This window comes from Amphiprion ocellaris, chromosome 6 (assembly GCF_022539595.1).
Source record: "Amphiprion ocellaris isolate individual 3 ecotype Okinawa chromosome 6, ASM2253959v1, whole genome shotgun sequence".
NCBI lineage: Eukaryota > Metazoa > Chordata > Actinopteri > Pomacentridae > Amphiprion > Amphiprion ocellaris.
In genome coordinates, this window is record NC_072771.1 from 17,687,103 (window position 1) to 17,704,598 (window position 17,496).

The 17,496-nt window shown below is 42.5% G+C and overlaps 1 protein-coding gene across 2 annotated transcripts in view; it reads right to left on the reverse strand.

Annotated features, from left to right (window-relative positions):
• The window catches only part of lmx1bb (LIM homeobox transcription factor 1, beta b), a 47,645-nt gene that overhangs the window by 7,402 nt on the left and 22,747 nt on the right, over positions 1–17,496 (reverse strand). The window lies entirely within an intron of this gene.

Genomic DNA, 17,496 nt, shown 5'->3' on the forward strand with positions numbered 1-17,496 from the left:
AAACAGAACACTGTGTAACGATTGTGTATGTTACTTTTATCTGGTAACTGCCTGCGGCCACAGTGGTCGCTGTGCTCAATAAAAGCAGTAAAAAGTGTCACTTTAAGTGCTTTTCTTTATTTTGTCCAATAACCTTGCTTTATCTGCCCATCAAGGATTTTAGAAGTTGGCTTGTTGATCCCGTGGGCAGCCATAGAGGTGACTCCTTTGGCAGCAGATCCTCTGTTAAAATGTCTAGGCTGGGCCCGGCCCTGCATCGTCTCAAGTGAGCTCACTCGTGGTCACCAAAACCCCCTCGCAAATCTAAAAAAAGAGCCTGGGTCATGTTCTAGGGCACCAATCAAGCCTTTTGTTGCCATTTTAGACATTTCATATCCACAGTCCTCTATATGCATCAGATATCGTATCAGAGACCATGATTCATTGCTGGCTACTGGGGCCGCCTTCCACTCTGTTCATATCTCATCTTACTGTCTAATATCATGCCTCTACGGTGCAACACCACCTCTATCACCATTTCCTAGACAACACTTCCATCTTCTTTTATATCCTTTCAGGAAGATGTTTGCATTGTTTTATTGGCGACTGAGAGGCATTTAATTCATCCTCTGTTGTTCAGAAGAAGCCACATTAAATGGAGCAAGAAGGCAGGGAGTGTGGTTGATCTTGTCCAGCCGTAAAGCTGGATTTATTAGCGGCCTCTTTGTTTGCCCTGGTCTGCAAGACAGCTGGCAACCGCCTATCTATTTGTGGTGAACATCTATTTCATTGTGCAGGCAGGGAGGCAGCGAGAGGAGCAATTGACATCATCTGCTGGTTCGGGACAGGGATGAGCGATAGTGATGAATATAATGTGTAAATATGAGAGGAGTGGAAACCAAAGGATGGTTTTGTTATGGTAATGTTGTTATAGGTACTGATTGAGTACTGATATGGCGTGTGTGTGTGTGTGTGTGTGTGTGTGTGTGTGTGTGTGTGTGTGTGTGTGTGTGTGTGTGTGTGTGTGCGTGCATGTGTATGAGCAGCTGTATGCGGGCAGGAAACAAGTGTGGTTTTTGTGTGCTTTCTGAAATAATTGCTCATCAGATCCAAATCAGGAGAGCTACATTTTATGCCACCTTAATTACATCTCAACAATTAAAAGGCTATTTCGCTCCTTTCTAGATATTCATCCATTATAGGAAAAAATTGCAACCTGTATCTGCCAGCAAAAGACACTTACAGCATCTTATTTTCTTTTTTAACCGTTGCTGCAGCAGCAAAACAACAGAGATGTCAGAACTGGCACTCTCAGGGTTCATGAAATCCTTTAATCTTTCATTTATTACAATAAGTTAAGAAGATTATTATTGAACTATGGAAAAACCTCAAGGATAATCCCTTGAAAAAGAAATTTTGGCATGTTTCTCAAACAAGCAGGGTTCTTGTTTAAGTGACCTGCCAACCTGGATCTATCTTCTAAACAAACCACCGCTTTTGGTCACTGGAAAATAAAAGACGACAGCAGGACTTTAAATTAAAAAAGAAAAAAAAATGCAAAGAGAGAAACCTCACATCGACTCATTCCTGCAAATGAAAAAGTGAATATTCAGGGGCTTGTTTCTAGTTTTTAGAAGGATTAGTGTGTTACATGCTGGGATCAGGGGAAAGAGGTGATGAATCTGTCAAGACAAGTTCCCAGCTCTAACTCTAATGTTTAGCTAATGATTGCCGGCTTAGGCTCAGAAAGAGAGCAAAAAGTTGAGGAAATGACTTGTTAGCGTGGTTTTGATACGTCCAGGACTCCGCATTCACCTACGACCGCTCTCTCAAATCTTCTCATCTAGATGAAAACATTCTCATTCAGCCCTCTTTCCTTTCTTCTTTCTCCTCGCCGAGTCTAATCTTGTAAGCCATTATTTTTCTATTTCCCCTCTCTGTCACTTTGCATTATTTTTGCTGCTGTAATTCCTATTCGTCCCTTCTGGAATCTTCCTGTCCTGCTTTGTCCTCGGGTCTAATCCGGACTTTCTGCCTGTTTTCAGTCCCCGGTCCCCATTCTCAGCGGGGTTCAGATGGAATAGCCATGCATGACGCCCCTTCTATGGCAACCACACCTCCACAGGAAGGCAACGCCGACTTTTCGGATGGGCAGAGAAGGCCTTTGAGAAGCTGGCAGCAGAAGTAAATCCTTCTCTAAGGAACAAGGAGAATTAGCAGGGAGCAGTGGACTAGGGATTTAACCCTACCCCTCTCCTTTGAAAGGCACAGTCAGTCCCACTCCTGCGGCTAGCCACAATCAAACAGAGGAGGAGTGGGGAGGTGGCAGCGGGGAGAGGAGAACACAAACTCCCTGAATGACACAAGCAGTGGATTGTGGAGGAGCCTAATCCCACTTTAATACCTTTCCAAGTTCAGCTGCTAAAGAATGCTCTTTAAAACAACACCACTGTGTGAGCAGTGAAGGTTGACCAGGGGGAGGCACGCCATTCAACCTCCCCAACATTACCTGATTAGTGGTTTGAGGACCCGGCCTCTGGGCCAGCATGCCAACAGGAGACAGAGCGGAAGATGTAAATGATGATTTTATATATAGAAAAACACATCAACAGGGGCCGGTGATAGCATTAGCCGGAAAAGAGGCCACACAACTCTCTGCGAAGATCTGCGGGGATATTAAAGATATCAAAGAAGCTGTAGGTGCGACAGGAATCAGACTTAAAGTGATTTAGGTGATCATTTACCACTTTCTCCCTCTACTTGATCCCACTGACCCATCCCACTAAGACGTGTATCCACCTAAAATCCACTTTCTGGACGTTCAGCTGCTTTGGTAACACGATCCCGAGTGTTGCAAGAGGGAGAGCTAGTCCGGGTATAAAAGACACCACAAAGGAGGACCACCAGGATGACATCCCCACGTCCCACCTCTTGCTTTTCCTCCTCCCACACCTGAGCGCACAGATCAAGTGATGAGACCCTCCTGTGTGGATCAATGGCCACATCTCAGGCACAGAGAACTGTCAATATTTACCCAGGCCTCCCCAGAACGGGACTCATAAATGGGGAAAAAAAAGAGCCCATCTCAGCACATAGCTCTCTCCCAGAGGAATCATTACATCCCTGTTTTTAATCCTGTGTCCGCATACCTGTAATCCCCTGTCTGTTCTTTTTTATATATTATCTGTGGTTGTCTCTCCATCTCTGTGACAGATTATCGCACTGTTGAGGCTTGTAATGCTGCAAGCAAATGCAAGAAAAAACAGGAACAAAAGAAAAAAAAAAGAGCATTATGAGGAAGACAAAAGCCAACAAGGAGCGAGGGGTTGTTTTGTCTGATGAACACTTTGGCCGAGCAAAGTGCAGCTGAGAGACATCAGCCTCTTGCCTGCTCTTCTTCTTCTTCCCCCCCTTTTCTAGGCACTTTGGAGAACTATGCACTCTCCCTTTGAACAGATTATAGGCAACTTAAAGTGTGACAACATCTTAAGCTCTCACCACATGTTGCCAATGAGTTCCCTTCTGCAGACATTACATTTAATGCTTCTGCCGCAGTGATAAGCATCAGGAGGACTGGGCGGGATAAAAGAAACCCCGAAGAATAAGAGAGAAAAGGGGGCGGGAGAGCATGGAGCTGCTTATGGTGCTTGATAATCATGCTACATTTAGCAACACGTGCAAAAGTCTCACCTACTCCCCTTTTTGCTATTGAACAACACTCTGAGAAATGCCATAACAATTTGGAGAAGAATAGCCGGGGCTATTATGTCACCGCATCCCTTCAAAGACAGAGGGGATGAGGATTATCCAGGCAGCAGCTGTAAGCTATTACTTTAAAGATGGGCTCTCGTGTTTGGGCAGGAAACCTGTGGCCATGCCAATCATGCCGAGGTGAGAGATGAGGCCTGGGAGGCAGGTCAGGGAAGGGCCTCCGGGCAGGACGGAGAGAAACGACTGGTTCGGCGACTACGTCTCAGATCAGTCTTTTTCTCAATAGCTGAACAGAGCTGAACAGCATATTTTGCAGGTTTCTTTCCTTTCAAAGCAGATTAGAATAGTCTGAAGTCTGGAGAGCACTCACATTCTTGCTGAGAAGTAGATAATGAGATCAATGTCACTTGAGTCACGACTAGAGTCTGCAAAGCTTACATTCTCATACAGACTGAAACCAGGATGATAGGGCAAAATGTTGAGCATTTTAGGAAACACATTTACCACCCTTTCTACTCTCATTTATGTGCAGTAATCTGGCTGTCAGTTAGCTTATCTTAGCAAAAAGACCAGAAATATGGATGACTGTGGACTATTTCTACTAGTAAAGTTCCCCAATCAACATTTTACACGTGATTTATTTAATAGTCTTTGTGTTGAGCTCATTTCTTAAAAACTAGGGATTGATATGCTTTTTTCAAAGCCGATATCAATACCAATTGGAAGTAATCAAAGGTTTTAGATATTATAAATCAATATACATTTGCAGCCAAAATTAAAATCTAAGAATTAGAAAAGTCAAAGCTTCACTGAAATACAGTTATTTGTTGATGTCTTATGTATTTTTAATAAAAGAATCTATCTGTCAGTACAGAAGAGCTATTCCTACTCACATGTAAGCAATTAAATAATGCAATAAAGCAGTTAAATTAAATAGTGCTGTGAGGAAGACATTTCTCATGACTACAAATTGACTACAGATTTTTAGTTTTTTTTTAATCTGCATTTTTAAATCCATTTATTTTACTGGGAATCAGTTAAAAAATTATCAATCGGGCCATATAAACTACTGCTTTAAAGTTTTCACTTTCTTAAAAAAATAAATATAATTTGTGGCATTTTTGTGCCTTTATTGCACATGACAGTAGAGAGTAGATAGCAAATAATCTGGTCTGCAGTGATTCATTTTTTCCCCCCAAATTCCTGTATTTAATAAGTAGCTCAATTATCATTAAAATGTTCAAGTGGAATCTTCTCCTGTTTGCTGTCTGGACAGACAACAAACAACCCTGTCACAGCAGAGATCTCTAAATGGTTGAAAAGCCATTTCTCAGCTCCTCGCGAGACACGCCTTAGTATGTCAAAATTGGTTTTTAGCAACAGTATCAAGAGCTTTGGCTTTGGAGGAAAACATTTGATGCCCAGATGTTTAGCTACACGCGGATGAAACCTTTTCAACTTGGTCTCAACATTAGCAAAATGCTCCGTTACGTATGGTTCTGTAGTTCTCTACATGCTGCTAGATGCTAGATGTTGACCACAGCAGCCTAAAAATAACCACCTGAATTCCACTAATACAAGTGCTTAATTGCTTGCAGAGGGACGGATGATAAAACCAGTTCCCAAAAAGAGACTTTAACACAAATCTGTATCTATGAAAAGGAGGTTAAAACAAACTTTCAGCCTGTACGAGTAGCAAAGTGCAAAAAAGTAGCAGTGATGATGCTGTCTGCATAAATGATCTCAGTGGCTGACCTTGTTTCATAGTATCAGCATTTCTCTTTGGAGCATAGATTCATGGAGAGTAATGAAGCCAAATAAAAAGTGCCATCCTTCTGCTCCCAAGGGCCAACTCCAGTCAGCTCTAAAAGCTGCTTAATCACCATCCCGTGCTTACTACATTAGCATAATAATGGCCTTTAAATTGAGGCTCTTTGTTTTTTAATTAAACTCCCAGCAGGTAAAAGTAAAACACATTAACGGGAGATGTGTACACCACTAATGGCCCAAAGGTGCCTTCTTCATCACGCAGCTCTGGCCACAGGGTTCTGCTTGTTCCCCGCGCTGAAGCGCAGCATCGGCTGCCTGCGAGCTCACAGGGGAGGAATGAGACAAGCTGATTGCACTTGGCATAGCAAAGATAATAGCAGAGACGTGTTCGACGTGTTAGAGTATGCATATGCACCTGCCCTGCATCTCAGAGGGAACGCACTTAGTAAGAGCCGCTGAACGGAGCTCTGCTGAATCTGTTAAAAATGATGCCGGTTACAGTTAGTCTGGAGTCAAGTGTTTCCAGGATCATCTATCCCACATGTCTGCTATTGTGAAAATAAATACGGCCACTTTATTTCTATGGCAGCGTGAGCTCCTTTGTGCTGGAATGTGCAGCTCCTCAGACGGGTCCCCGGCCAGACGGACATCCCAGGCATATCTGTACATAATGCTGCACTGCACAGCTGCAAAAAGAAATCCTAACCCTGGAGTCGTTATTCAAATGATCTCATTCCAGGGGCTGTGTGTTTCACAGATTACTCAGCACTTGAATTTAGCAGGGATGTGGTCTTCATGTGTGTCCTGTCCCACTACAAGAGCCTAAAAATATTTTAATTGTGCCTTTATCTGTCATGATTTACTCGAGGTTACAGAAATATCTTCATAAAAGGGGACAGGGCGTAACTGAACTGAGCTATATGAGATATAAGGCTACACATATATAGTCAATACTGCATGTTCATACAAAGCGCTAAAAGCAACAGCGGAATGCAGAGAATTGTCTCGCAGCATTAAGCGACCCGGTGTGTCTCTCTCACATGTATCTACTAATGAGTCTCCAGGAAAGCAGCATGGAAATAATCCTCCCCAGCCACACAGGTAGAACAAAGCTCATGGAGTGAAAAGGACAGTGTATTGGGCAGCAGAGGAGGCTAAGTACACATCTAAATACAAGAGTAAGCAGGCGAGCACACATGATGCTCTTTGGACAGCTGGTGTTCCTGACTATGTAAAATGAGTGCAACATCGCATTTAGGCTCAGTTTTTAGAGCCACAAACAAACAATATGGTCGCACACTCCCAGTTACAGCATCAGGGAAGAAATTATGACTGTAAGGATTTTTTTTTTCATTTTGGCATTCCCCCCGCCACCCTGCTTTTTAAAAATTAGTTACCTGTTCTCAAAGTAGAGTTGATCCTTAAGCAAATAAATTAAAAGACGGTGAATAATGAGGCTGGTGTGAAGCGCTTTGCTCTGCCTTTTGTCACTCGTGTAAGTGAAGCCGTTTGGAAAGGGCAGCACTGCTGGAGATGTGAAATATTTACAACACGAGGCTAAAAACACGAGCTCCTGTTAAAACACCTACGAAATCATCTGCACCCATTTTATGTACACATTTAATAATTCAGTTTGTTTACCAGTTAATTGGAATAAGGTGAAGCAGAGCCCGTGATTGACGAGACAAAGCCGTGAGAGCAGAGAGAGTGACGGCTACAGTAAATGTAATGGCTATCACATGTTAAAGAACTACAACATGGCTGACTACAACCTCCCAGAGCTGCACGATTATTTTTGAAAATTCAAGGTTGACTCATGAGCGCACTACAAGTCATAACGATTTTGCAGCAATGAAAACAATTATGATCTCATGTCCAGTCAAACAACGCTAAGTTCTCAGATTAAATCATGAGGCCAATAAGTAGGAGAGGCTTCACCCAACTCTAAGATACTTTACTTTCTTTATTGTAGGAAAATAAATGGACTCATCTCTCAGATTCAGTGCTGGAATGGTTAAAAAACAACATTTGGATTGGAGGGCTTTATAATTACTATTGACCCAGAGGTTCTGGGTCTAAGAAATAAAACAAACAGTAATATGAGGTGTTCTAAAGCACAAGTCTGCAAATATGCAAAGACAGGGTCTGGTGGAGAGCATCACGCTTTGGCTTCTTTTCTCCACTCCTAATCTGTGGGCCTACACAATATTAAGACGGCTTTGGAGCCACTTGTGACCCAGCTGTGCACTAATGAAAAATTCCACAGCTCTGTGCAGAGGCCAATGGAGCTTGACCCCTTTCCACCCTGAACCAAGCAATGTCCATCTTGAGGAGTTTACCAGGGCTGAAAGATAGTGGATTAATAGGCAGAGAAGGAGAAAGAGAGACAATCTGGGAAAGTCGGAAAAAAAAAGAAAAAAGAAAAAGCCCTTGTGTGTTTCCCCCCTTCTTCTCTTCCTCCAATCTTTAGTATATTGGTGTGAAGTAAAGTGTTTGCGCAGGTTTTAATGGGCAGAGATGATCTGGAGATCATTGTGACAGAGGATGGTTGTATGAGGGGGCTCTGTTTATTTAACAGAGATTCAGTCTAAGCCCAAAATTAGTTTGGAGGGAGAGAATGTGAGGCAACCAGGAATTAGACGTTGTTCACAAGATCCGGATTCGTGTGTTTGTGATCCTGCTGCCCCTTGGTTTCTTTTCTCTGTGTCTAAACCAAGACAAAAGTCAGCACTATAGAAGCAGATACCAAAGGAACACCATAAAGTCTGCTTCTGACTGCAGACACATGGACAGTGATAGGAAAAGACATCATGGTAACTCCTCAGAAAGGTCAATAAGCAGGAAAGGTTTTTATAAGGATGTATATGTTTTGGTCTAGTCTGTCTTTCATTATCTTTTCCTTTTTTTTCTTGGCATTTATTTATCCCAACTTAAACATAATTTAAAAAACACCCAGATCAGCCACCCACTCATCATCTTCAGTTGCGAACATTCACAGACACACAGATACATAGCTAGAGCAGATAACCATCTAGGAAAATAGCCAAGAAATGCAGAGGAAAACAGACAGAAAAATGCAACTCGAAGGGTGAAACAGAGGGATAGAAGAAGAAATGCGGCTCATTCTGCATTTTCCACGACAAATGTATGTCAAGGTATTCACCCTTATATCTATGATCCATTTTAAAGAGTCTATAAACGATTTTAATTATTTTAGAATAATATATAATCACAGATAGTGGCGCCTGACTGTATACTATAGATCGACTGAGTGGGATCGATACCAGGCACTTCACTCATATAAAACCTTAGCTGTCAACTTAAATGCTCATCAGAACGAATGATAATAATCTGCCTGTCTCGGAGCATCCAAATCATCAATGCTCTCAAATTGTTGCATACTTTAAAAAAGATGCGTCCACCATTCCTTCGGGGAATAGAGCTAAATGTGCGTCAGGGTGGGGTGGGAGGAGGGGGTGGAGGGGCGCACGGGTGAGAGAAAATGAAAAAGAGAAAGCAAATGAAAAATAAACATTGTTATTGAAAGACAGGATGCTTTAAGACCCGGGGGCCAGGGATTAACATTCAGATTAGCATTCAAATAATATATTTGAATTTCTGATCAGCAATCCTCTTCAAAGAGCTAAATCCCAAGATTAGCAGGTGTTATGCTAAAAAGCTGTGTTTTTTTGTCGGGAACGTAGCTACACTAGCCAAACAAATATGTCTTTGAGTGTGAAGAGCTGGCATGGATGTATGCTTGTAACCATGGCGACTGACTGGTAGTTAGGAGCCTTGGAGAGGGGTGCAGTGTTGGAATGTGTCAAACAGACAGAGGGGCGCACATACACCGCAGAGCAAACCAAAAACCTGCTGCTTCACTATTGAGACCACCTACAAATTTCATGCAGCTTTGGGCCGAGAGGGAGAGAAAGGTCGTTTTGCATCATCATCTTTATTTAAAAAAAATATATATATATAGTTCTTTTATCCGCTCTTTTCCAATTGATTAGATTTAAGAGAATCCTGGTCTGATTGAGGGAGTCAGACATAAAAGTGATGAGTTGAAAGCAGACTGGTGTAGCTGTCCACACAAAGATGAATAAAAAAAACAAAAAAACAGCACAACCAGTTTTACCTAACATTCATACTTCTGATCTTATGAAATGAAAATGTTTTAAAAACTGCGCTCAGATCTGCCAGGACATGTCAATTCAGTTTACTGCAATGTATTTGATATGTCTGTTGAGCTTTTCAGAGCTACATTATCTCCAACAGTGCAGGGACTATTTATTTTTTAATCTTTATGTTATTTAATTTGTGCACAAAAATGGTTTACGTTTGTATATTTAAACACACACACATACTCACAGATGCTTCACAGCCAATTCTTATATCTGATACATACATATATATATATATATATATACATACATACATATATATATATATATATATATATATATATATATATATATATATATATATATATATACACATACATACATACATACATACATATATATATATATATAATACCATTTTTTTACATTTATTGTTTTTCCATTTTGCTAGCCATATAAGATTTTCTATTAATTTAGTAACAAAAGTGAAAATTTGAGCTTGTCTCATTTTTGTCATTTTGTGTTTCGTTTTGCCATTTTCTTGTTTTTCTAATTTTAAGTCTTGTTTTTTCATTTTGTCTCCTTTTTTTAAAATTTTGTGTCTTGTTTTTGTCATTTTGTGTCTGTGTCGTTTTGTGTCTTGTTTTTGTCATTTTATGTCTCGTTTTTGGTGTTTTGTATCTAGTTTTTGTTGCTTTGTGTGATGCTTTTGTACTTATTTATGTCATTTTGCGTCTCTGTATTGACATTTTATCATTTTGGACATTGATTAAATAATTTTGAACAAAGTTTTAGCGTTTTTGGACATGTTTTTTTGTAATTTTGGACAATTTATAATATTTTTGAACTAACGCAGCTTCAACTGATGGAACCACGTTCCATTTGAAACCTGTGAAGACACTTTTCCTCCACTATATATATATTTACTAGTAAATTTAAAGATCAAAACTTCACATTATTATTATCTTTTATTACATCTCTTTATTTACAACATAGCTCCAACTTGACAAGTGACAACATAAAAATGATGTTGATAATTCAATCGTAGAATATATATATATATATATATATATATATATATATATATATATATATATATATATATATATATATATATATATATATATATATATATATATATATATATATATATAAATAAAAAAATAAAATTATGTAATAATTCACGGGGGCAATTTTTCTGAATTATGAGCGGCTACCTTTAAGAACTTTTAAATTTACGATATTTTTAATGCTTACAATGCCGTATTGCTAATATTTACTTGTGTAAAACGTCTGATTTTCTTTACCACTGATCGAGACCGACGTGTTATTCACAGCGGTTAGTGGTTTCTAGTCGTACACATTCAAAGAGCGTTAGTCATTGTTGTCATTACTCTGCCTTGCACACAAGGAACAAATAGCCCTAAAAGAACAATAAATGAATTGTCTGTGCTTGCTGCAACCTGCATTGTGTATGTGGGTGTTTGTGTGTTCAATCTTGAAAGGGAAATTTCTCTCTCCATCGTAGCAGCTAGTGTTACTGTGAAACTATTTTGTTCATGTCTTAAAGTATTCAAGCATGCATTTTGCCCCAGGAGGTCTGGCAGAAGAGTCGTCTGATGCCCTTGCTGCTCTTTCTCTCAAACTTTCCTCTGTTTTTCCCACACACCCACCCACACACACAGAGCATTTCTCTGTCATGTGGTTGCTGGAGTGTAAAATCTCATCTCTCCAGCTGGAAGAGAACAGGTTCGACAAAATTCCCTTTTCTCCGCGTGGAGCCTTTAAGGCACAGAGTGGAATGGTGAAGCATGGCACGGCACGTCTGGCCTCCCTACAAACCAACTGACAGTGTATCTGCATGGCCCTGCGGCGCTTACCTCGAGTCACCTCAGTGGCCTTACCGCAGCCCTTTAGTGACTGCATTATGACCCCTAACAGAGCACTGACGCGGTTTATTTTCCCCTTTGCTTTGGCTCTGGATTCAATAAATTGACAATGTATTGTGCCGAAGTGCACGGAAGATACAGATGCCTCGACTCGGCTGATTCATACATATAGGGCCTGGTTAAACAGCCTGATATGAATTCTCAGGAGAGTATGATGCGCAGCAGCTGTAGTTATGCATATTTGCCTGTGAACAAGGCCGATGCGACTGGTGCCCCTGCAACTCATTGTACACCCCGATTCGGCTGATATGGATCCTTATTTGTCTTCAGACGCAATGACAATGTCTCCCGCCACAGTGACACCCATGGTCAGCCCTCTCAGCAAGGAAAAAGGTTTGTATTCACCCACCAATTTTACACTCTCTTTAGGTCCAGGAGTGTCTTTGTGTGCTGGGGAGCAGCCCATTCTCTGTGGCTGTCTGAAAAAAGCAGCTGTTTCTATAATGCTGTGGCAGCACTTTATGTTGCAGAATGATAAATGAAGGGGAAGAGGCAGAGCCGAGGTGCAGCTGAAGCACACACACACACAAACAATGGCATAGGAGGATCCATGAGCTACATGGACATGCTCTCTACGCCTTGTTCTCTTTCAGCCTCTGCCTCTCTCTTGCTTGCACTCTCTCTCTCTCTCTCTCTCTCTCTCTCTCTCTTCAGGTTAGACTCCTGGAGCTCACCCATAGCCAGAGGTTATGAGAGCGTGTTGAAGCAGGGGGGCTAACAGACTGACATGTCCCACCAGTCCCTGGCAGACCCAGGGGGAATGAGGGGTCGCGGTCTCCGTCCCACCGGGACCTGTCGCTCCTCTGTCCTCGGGGCAGTCATCTTCCTTTCCGCCACCGACCTAATGACAGAGCCCCGAGGCCTCATCACTCCACCTCCACCACCCCCCTCACCCTCACCTCCCAGCTTCACACTTCTCTGTCCCCGTTGTCTTACCCAGGTCCCTTTCAGAGGGGTGTCTGCTCTGCGACTGGTATAGCTGTCCACATAAAGGCCCTCCCCCCTCCCGCCGTGCCTCCTCCCCATGGCCTCGGGCTCAGCCTTTCATTTTGAAGTGGCGCGGGCCAGCTCTGCACCAGCCTGGGCCCTCGGCCTGCAGCCTGCTCCATTGTTTGGCCTCAGAGAAAGACTATTATTTCAACTCAATTTACTGTGAGTAAACACTGAGTGATAAGGCCCCCTGTCCTATCCCTCACACACACACACACACACACACACACGCACACACACACACACACACACACACACACACACACACACACACACACACACACACACACACACACACACACACACACACACACATACACACACACACACACACACACTTCTCTGATCCCTCCCTCCCTGACCGTGGGCTGTAATATACGCCGCCAACAAATCACTGCTCTCAGCCCATTGCTATCACTGGCTTTAGAATGGAGCTTACTAATTCACTTTCCAACACAGATCAGAGGACAGGCCTCATGTGTTTCAGAATATGGCTCCACCACTGAGCGGCATTTAAAGGGCTTGTGGCCCTATGGTGGACTGTTATAAATTTCAAGCAACAGCATTTTCACATCCCTAAGATACTATTCACATGCTAAACCTGTGCTAATCAGATGTAAATATGCAAAGATATCAACTGTGAAACAGTGCTGCGACAGTTTATTAAAAGGGAGAATTTTAATCATTTTCGGCATCAGTAATATCAAAGACGAAGCCATATGATGAATGGCTCATCTGCTCAGATAGATCAGTTGAGCTCAGAATAATCATGACGGTAGCTTTTTGTGTTTCCAAGACAATGGATGCAGAGTGACTCACAGCTGCAGGAATGAGACGCTGTGGACAAGTCGCCAATGTTAGGACTAACATGCGGCCAAAGCACAGGACATGACTGAAAGTAGAATTCCACACAGATACATGTGATGTGAGTTTTCATTTTGCTGTGCCTCTTTTGTTTCTTTGGAAAAAAAAGCCTTACAAAGAGCCCTGTTTGTTCTGTTTTTCATTGTCTCACCACAGAAAAGCCCTCGGTCCCTCTTCTGTGTGAGGAGCTGTACTATGTCTTAATTATACGGAATAATCAGCCAGCTTTAAATAGCAGTCGTTTGCTCTGTCTCCACCTTATGTGGCTAATATAATTATTTGGAGCCTCCTTTATCTTAGGCAGAAAGAGGCTGACACAGTAGCAGAAACTAATGTGATAAAAGCTTAGCATATCACGGCTTGATTCAAGGATTTTAAAGGTAAGTGTTTATGACAAGGTAATAATGCCTCATGCAAAAGGCTGGACTGTAAATTGGTTAGTTAGGCCATGATGGATGAGGGGGAGCCTAACCTTATTTCCAATAGAGCCTCTTGATTTCTAGAGCTGAGGATAATGAATTTGATTTAATTAGACCATCCCTCATCTAATTAAGAGTGGGAGAAATCTGACCCTGTGTGTAGTCTTAAAACAGGCTCTACTTTGAACCATATGGACAGATCTGAACAAAGGCAGCGAGTTAACCGCTTTGAACGAAAGGGATGCTGCTATAAAGAGTCATCACATTAACCATGATTCCTATTCATCTAACCCACACTTCATGAAATAAGTAAACTTAATCGCTTTAAAAAAAAGAAGATTATTGTGTCAAATAAAAACAAACTACCTTCCCATTAAGAATGGAGTTGAGAAGATGGGACGAGGGATCAGGAAGCAGCTATAAAGGTCCAATTAAAGTAGTGATTCATCATCAGATTATTAATGAAGCGTGTGAGGGTCCTCTGCAGTATTGGTAATGGGCTGGTTGGCCTATCTCCCCCTAAACCCTCTGGGTAGACCTGCTCCTTACACTGCCAAGGTAATCTCTTTAAAGGCCAAGGAGATCCAGCCCACCAGGCCCCCAAAGGCACCCTTACGCCGCTCCCACCGCCTGCTACACTCTGCGCTTCACCTCACAGCCTTGACAACTCTCATTATGGCTCCAACTTTTCTAGGCTTCACCTCAGAGAAACAAACTCTCTCAACTTGATCATTCTGACAGCCCCGGGTGTTGTATTTGTCATCCTCCGACTAACTGGAAGTGCTTGCGAGAGTCGGGGATCTGAGGAGAAATGATGTAAAGTCTGCCTTGTCCAAAGCCGGATATCCAAAGCCAGTTCTGATTTGCTTCAAGCTCTGATGATGTCCGCGGGTGTGGGCGGCGAAAATATCTCATATCAGCCATTATTATTCCTGTATATGCTGTAAAGTCTTATAATACTTATCATTGGCAGTCCATCTCACGCTACACAACACCATAGATGCTTAGGTAGCCAACACACTGCAGATCCAATTACCTGTAATACACACTTCAGTTTATCTCACTCCCAGTCATTATCTAAATTGCCGACATATTATTAGGGTACCTGCTTGAGAAGTGTGTTTCTCTTTTGTCTCCTAATAGGGCCCAAAGGGAGTGTTGTTTTGTACGTAACCCTCTCTAGGCTCTAAAGGAATGGGCTTTATAACTGTTTTCCAAAACAGAGGAATGCAGGAAGCACAGAACACTGCACCATTATGCACCAAACACAAACGTATCTGTCATGACATGATGAGTGGTAGAATCAGGAGATTAATTATGTGATTGTAGGGAAAGGAGCCCAGCCCTCAGCCGGAGTGGTCCCTCATTACATTACCTCGTTCTCCAGAGGAACCCAATTGACTTCAGAGGCACGTGGCTCCTCCACAGAAGATCTACACTGATTGAGAAGTGTGACAACTATTAACAGCTGATAGTGCACGACCTCTTGATCAAACCACTGAGGTTAAAATCAGGCTTTTGTGGTGATTTGGGAGTCCGATTCACACTGAAATTCATCAGAAGGTGATGTGAATTCTGGATTTAAATGACATTTGTTTTCTAAATTTCATTTCACGGTACCACTTAATGTTGGAGGTTTTCTTTCTGGACTGTTTTCCAGTGAAACACAGAGTTAAGTGAACTCAGAAAAAGCAAATTCCTCAAAAAACCATGGATAATCATGGTGCATTTCACTTGAAATGGAACTGCTTTTAAAAGCAATCTCATTGTGTGTAAGTGCATTGCTGTTGACCGCCAACATTCCTCTTATGATCATAGATATTAATAAAATTACACTCTTTAAACAGAGAACCTCAAACTGCAAAAATACCAGACTACAGTAGACAATTGTGCGATCGCATCTAGAGTTCCATTTTTCCTTAACAGTCACTGAGCTTTTTTTTCTCCCCCCACTGTGTTGGCACTTATTTAATGAGCAGACCAGCACTGAGGCTGTCACGAGCCCACAAAGGGAGAACTGAAGGCCAATCGTGCCTTGCATCATTCAAATCACGTCCATGCAAGTGAGATGTACTCTTGACACTGGCCGCTCCTCGGAGAGCCATATATGCAATTGCAGAATAGCTGCGGCTGAAAATGTCTCATCCATAGGGACGCTCACAAGCAATAACACAGCATATGAGAGACAGACAGCTAGATTGAATAGAGAGACAGCTAGACAGGCAGAGATCAAGTCCAATCCTGCTCCCGTCATCTGGCTGCGCGTTCACAGGTCAGGCTTAGTTAATCTAATTCTTGGGCTTTCCCACAAAAAGCCAAGTGCCACTCAGGAGAAGTGGCAGGGAGAGAGAAAGAGAGGGGCTGAGAAGTGGATGTGGAGAGGGCTGGCGGTGGCGGCAGTGGTGGGCTTGAATAATTATGAATCAGGGAGCTTAACCTTCTGGGGAGTTAATTTGAAGAGCACTGGGGATAGGGGAGTGGGACTCTTTATTTCCCTGGGGTGCCCCTAATGCCATTGTGAGGGAATGGAGAGATCAGGACACGCAGCAATATCGTGTCTGTTAGCCACCATATGACGAGCTGACCCCAGAGCCGTGCTCACAATCACACCTGCCGTCATCAGGGCTAATTTGTTAAACATATCAATAGCGCTCTGCTGGCCTTTTCTCTGCCACATCGCACCATTGATTCAGCCGCAGCGCTGAGTGACAACAGCCGACCCCTTGACTTCACTCCCTCCACCGACAGACACATTAAATCACTTGCTATCTCTGGGCTGTACTTCTTCTTTTTTTGTTGCAATAATTGTACAAGAATAAAGTTGTATGATTTAAGCACAAATAAACAAATCAGTATCATATCTGTTGGCGCTTCAACCACAGTTTTGTAACAACCGGCAACTATATTACACCTACCAAAGGCACGTTTACATCCATAACTGGATTTTTGCCTCCACCAGCAAAGCAGAGAGAGACACAAACTGAGGCATGAGGGAAGACAAAGAGGGGGATAGAGACACAAACGGAGGGTTAGATAAATCACAGCATGAAGAAATGATACTTTGCAGCCCTTGGCTCTGCGAGGACTGTGAGCTGGAATTCTTTTATTTGGAGTGGGGGCCTCTGTCCCAAGCTCTCACCGGGAGAGTCTCCTGTCATGTTTGCAAGCATGGAGGTTGAGAGATTGGCTGGCGAGCTGGCAGAAAGAGCCTGTTGTGTGGCTGTGGCAGCGGCAGCAGCAGCCTATGGCAGCACAAACCCCGACATCTGGATCCTGTTTGCTGGGAGCACACTCAAGACATGCCTGACTCTGCCAAGGGGAATCTCAGCCCTTTGATTTCTACTCCCATGGCCCGGTCTAATTGTCATTCCTCATTATTTAGTCAAAGGTGGAGGATGAATCATAAACTATTACAGAGAAATGACATTTTCTGCTCAGAGAGAAATCCTCCTCTGCCTCGCTCCCCGTCTCATCTCAGCTGATAAGGACCATGAATTTTATACACGGCTGGAGTACAAACATCTCTCATGTGTGCTCATGTCATTAAGATCTGGCCGAGAGGGTCTGTGTTCTTCTGAAACCATGAGTGATGCAGCGGGGGAAAACTTGCAGGAGGTTTTGATGACAATGCTCAGTTAGAAGAGGGGATCTTTGCTGTCAGGAGCTTATTTACAAAAAAAACCCCTAAAA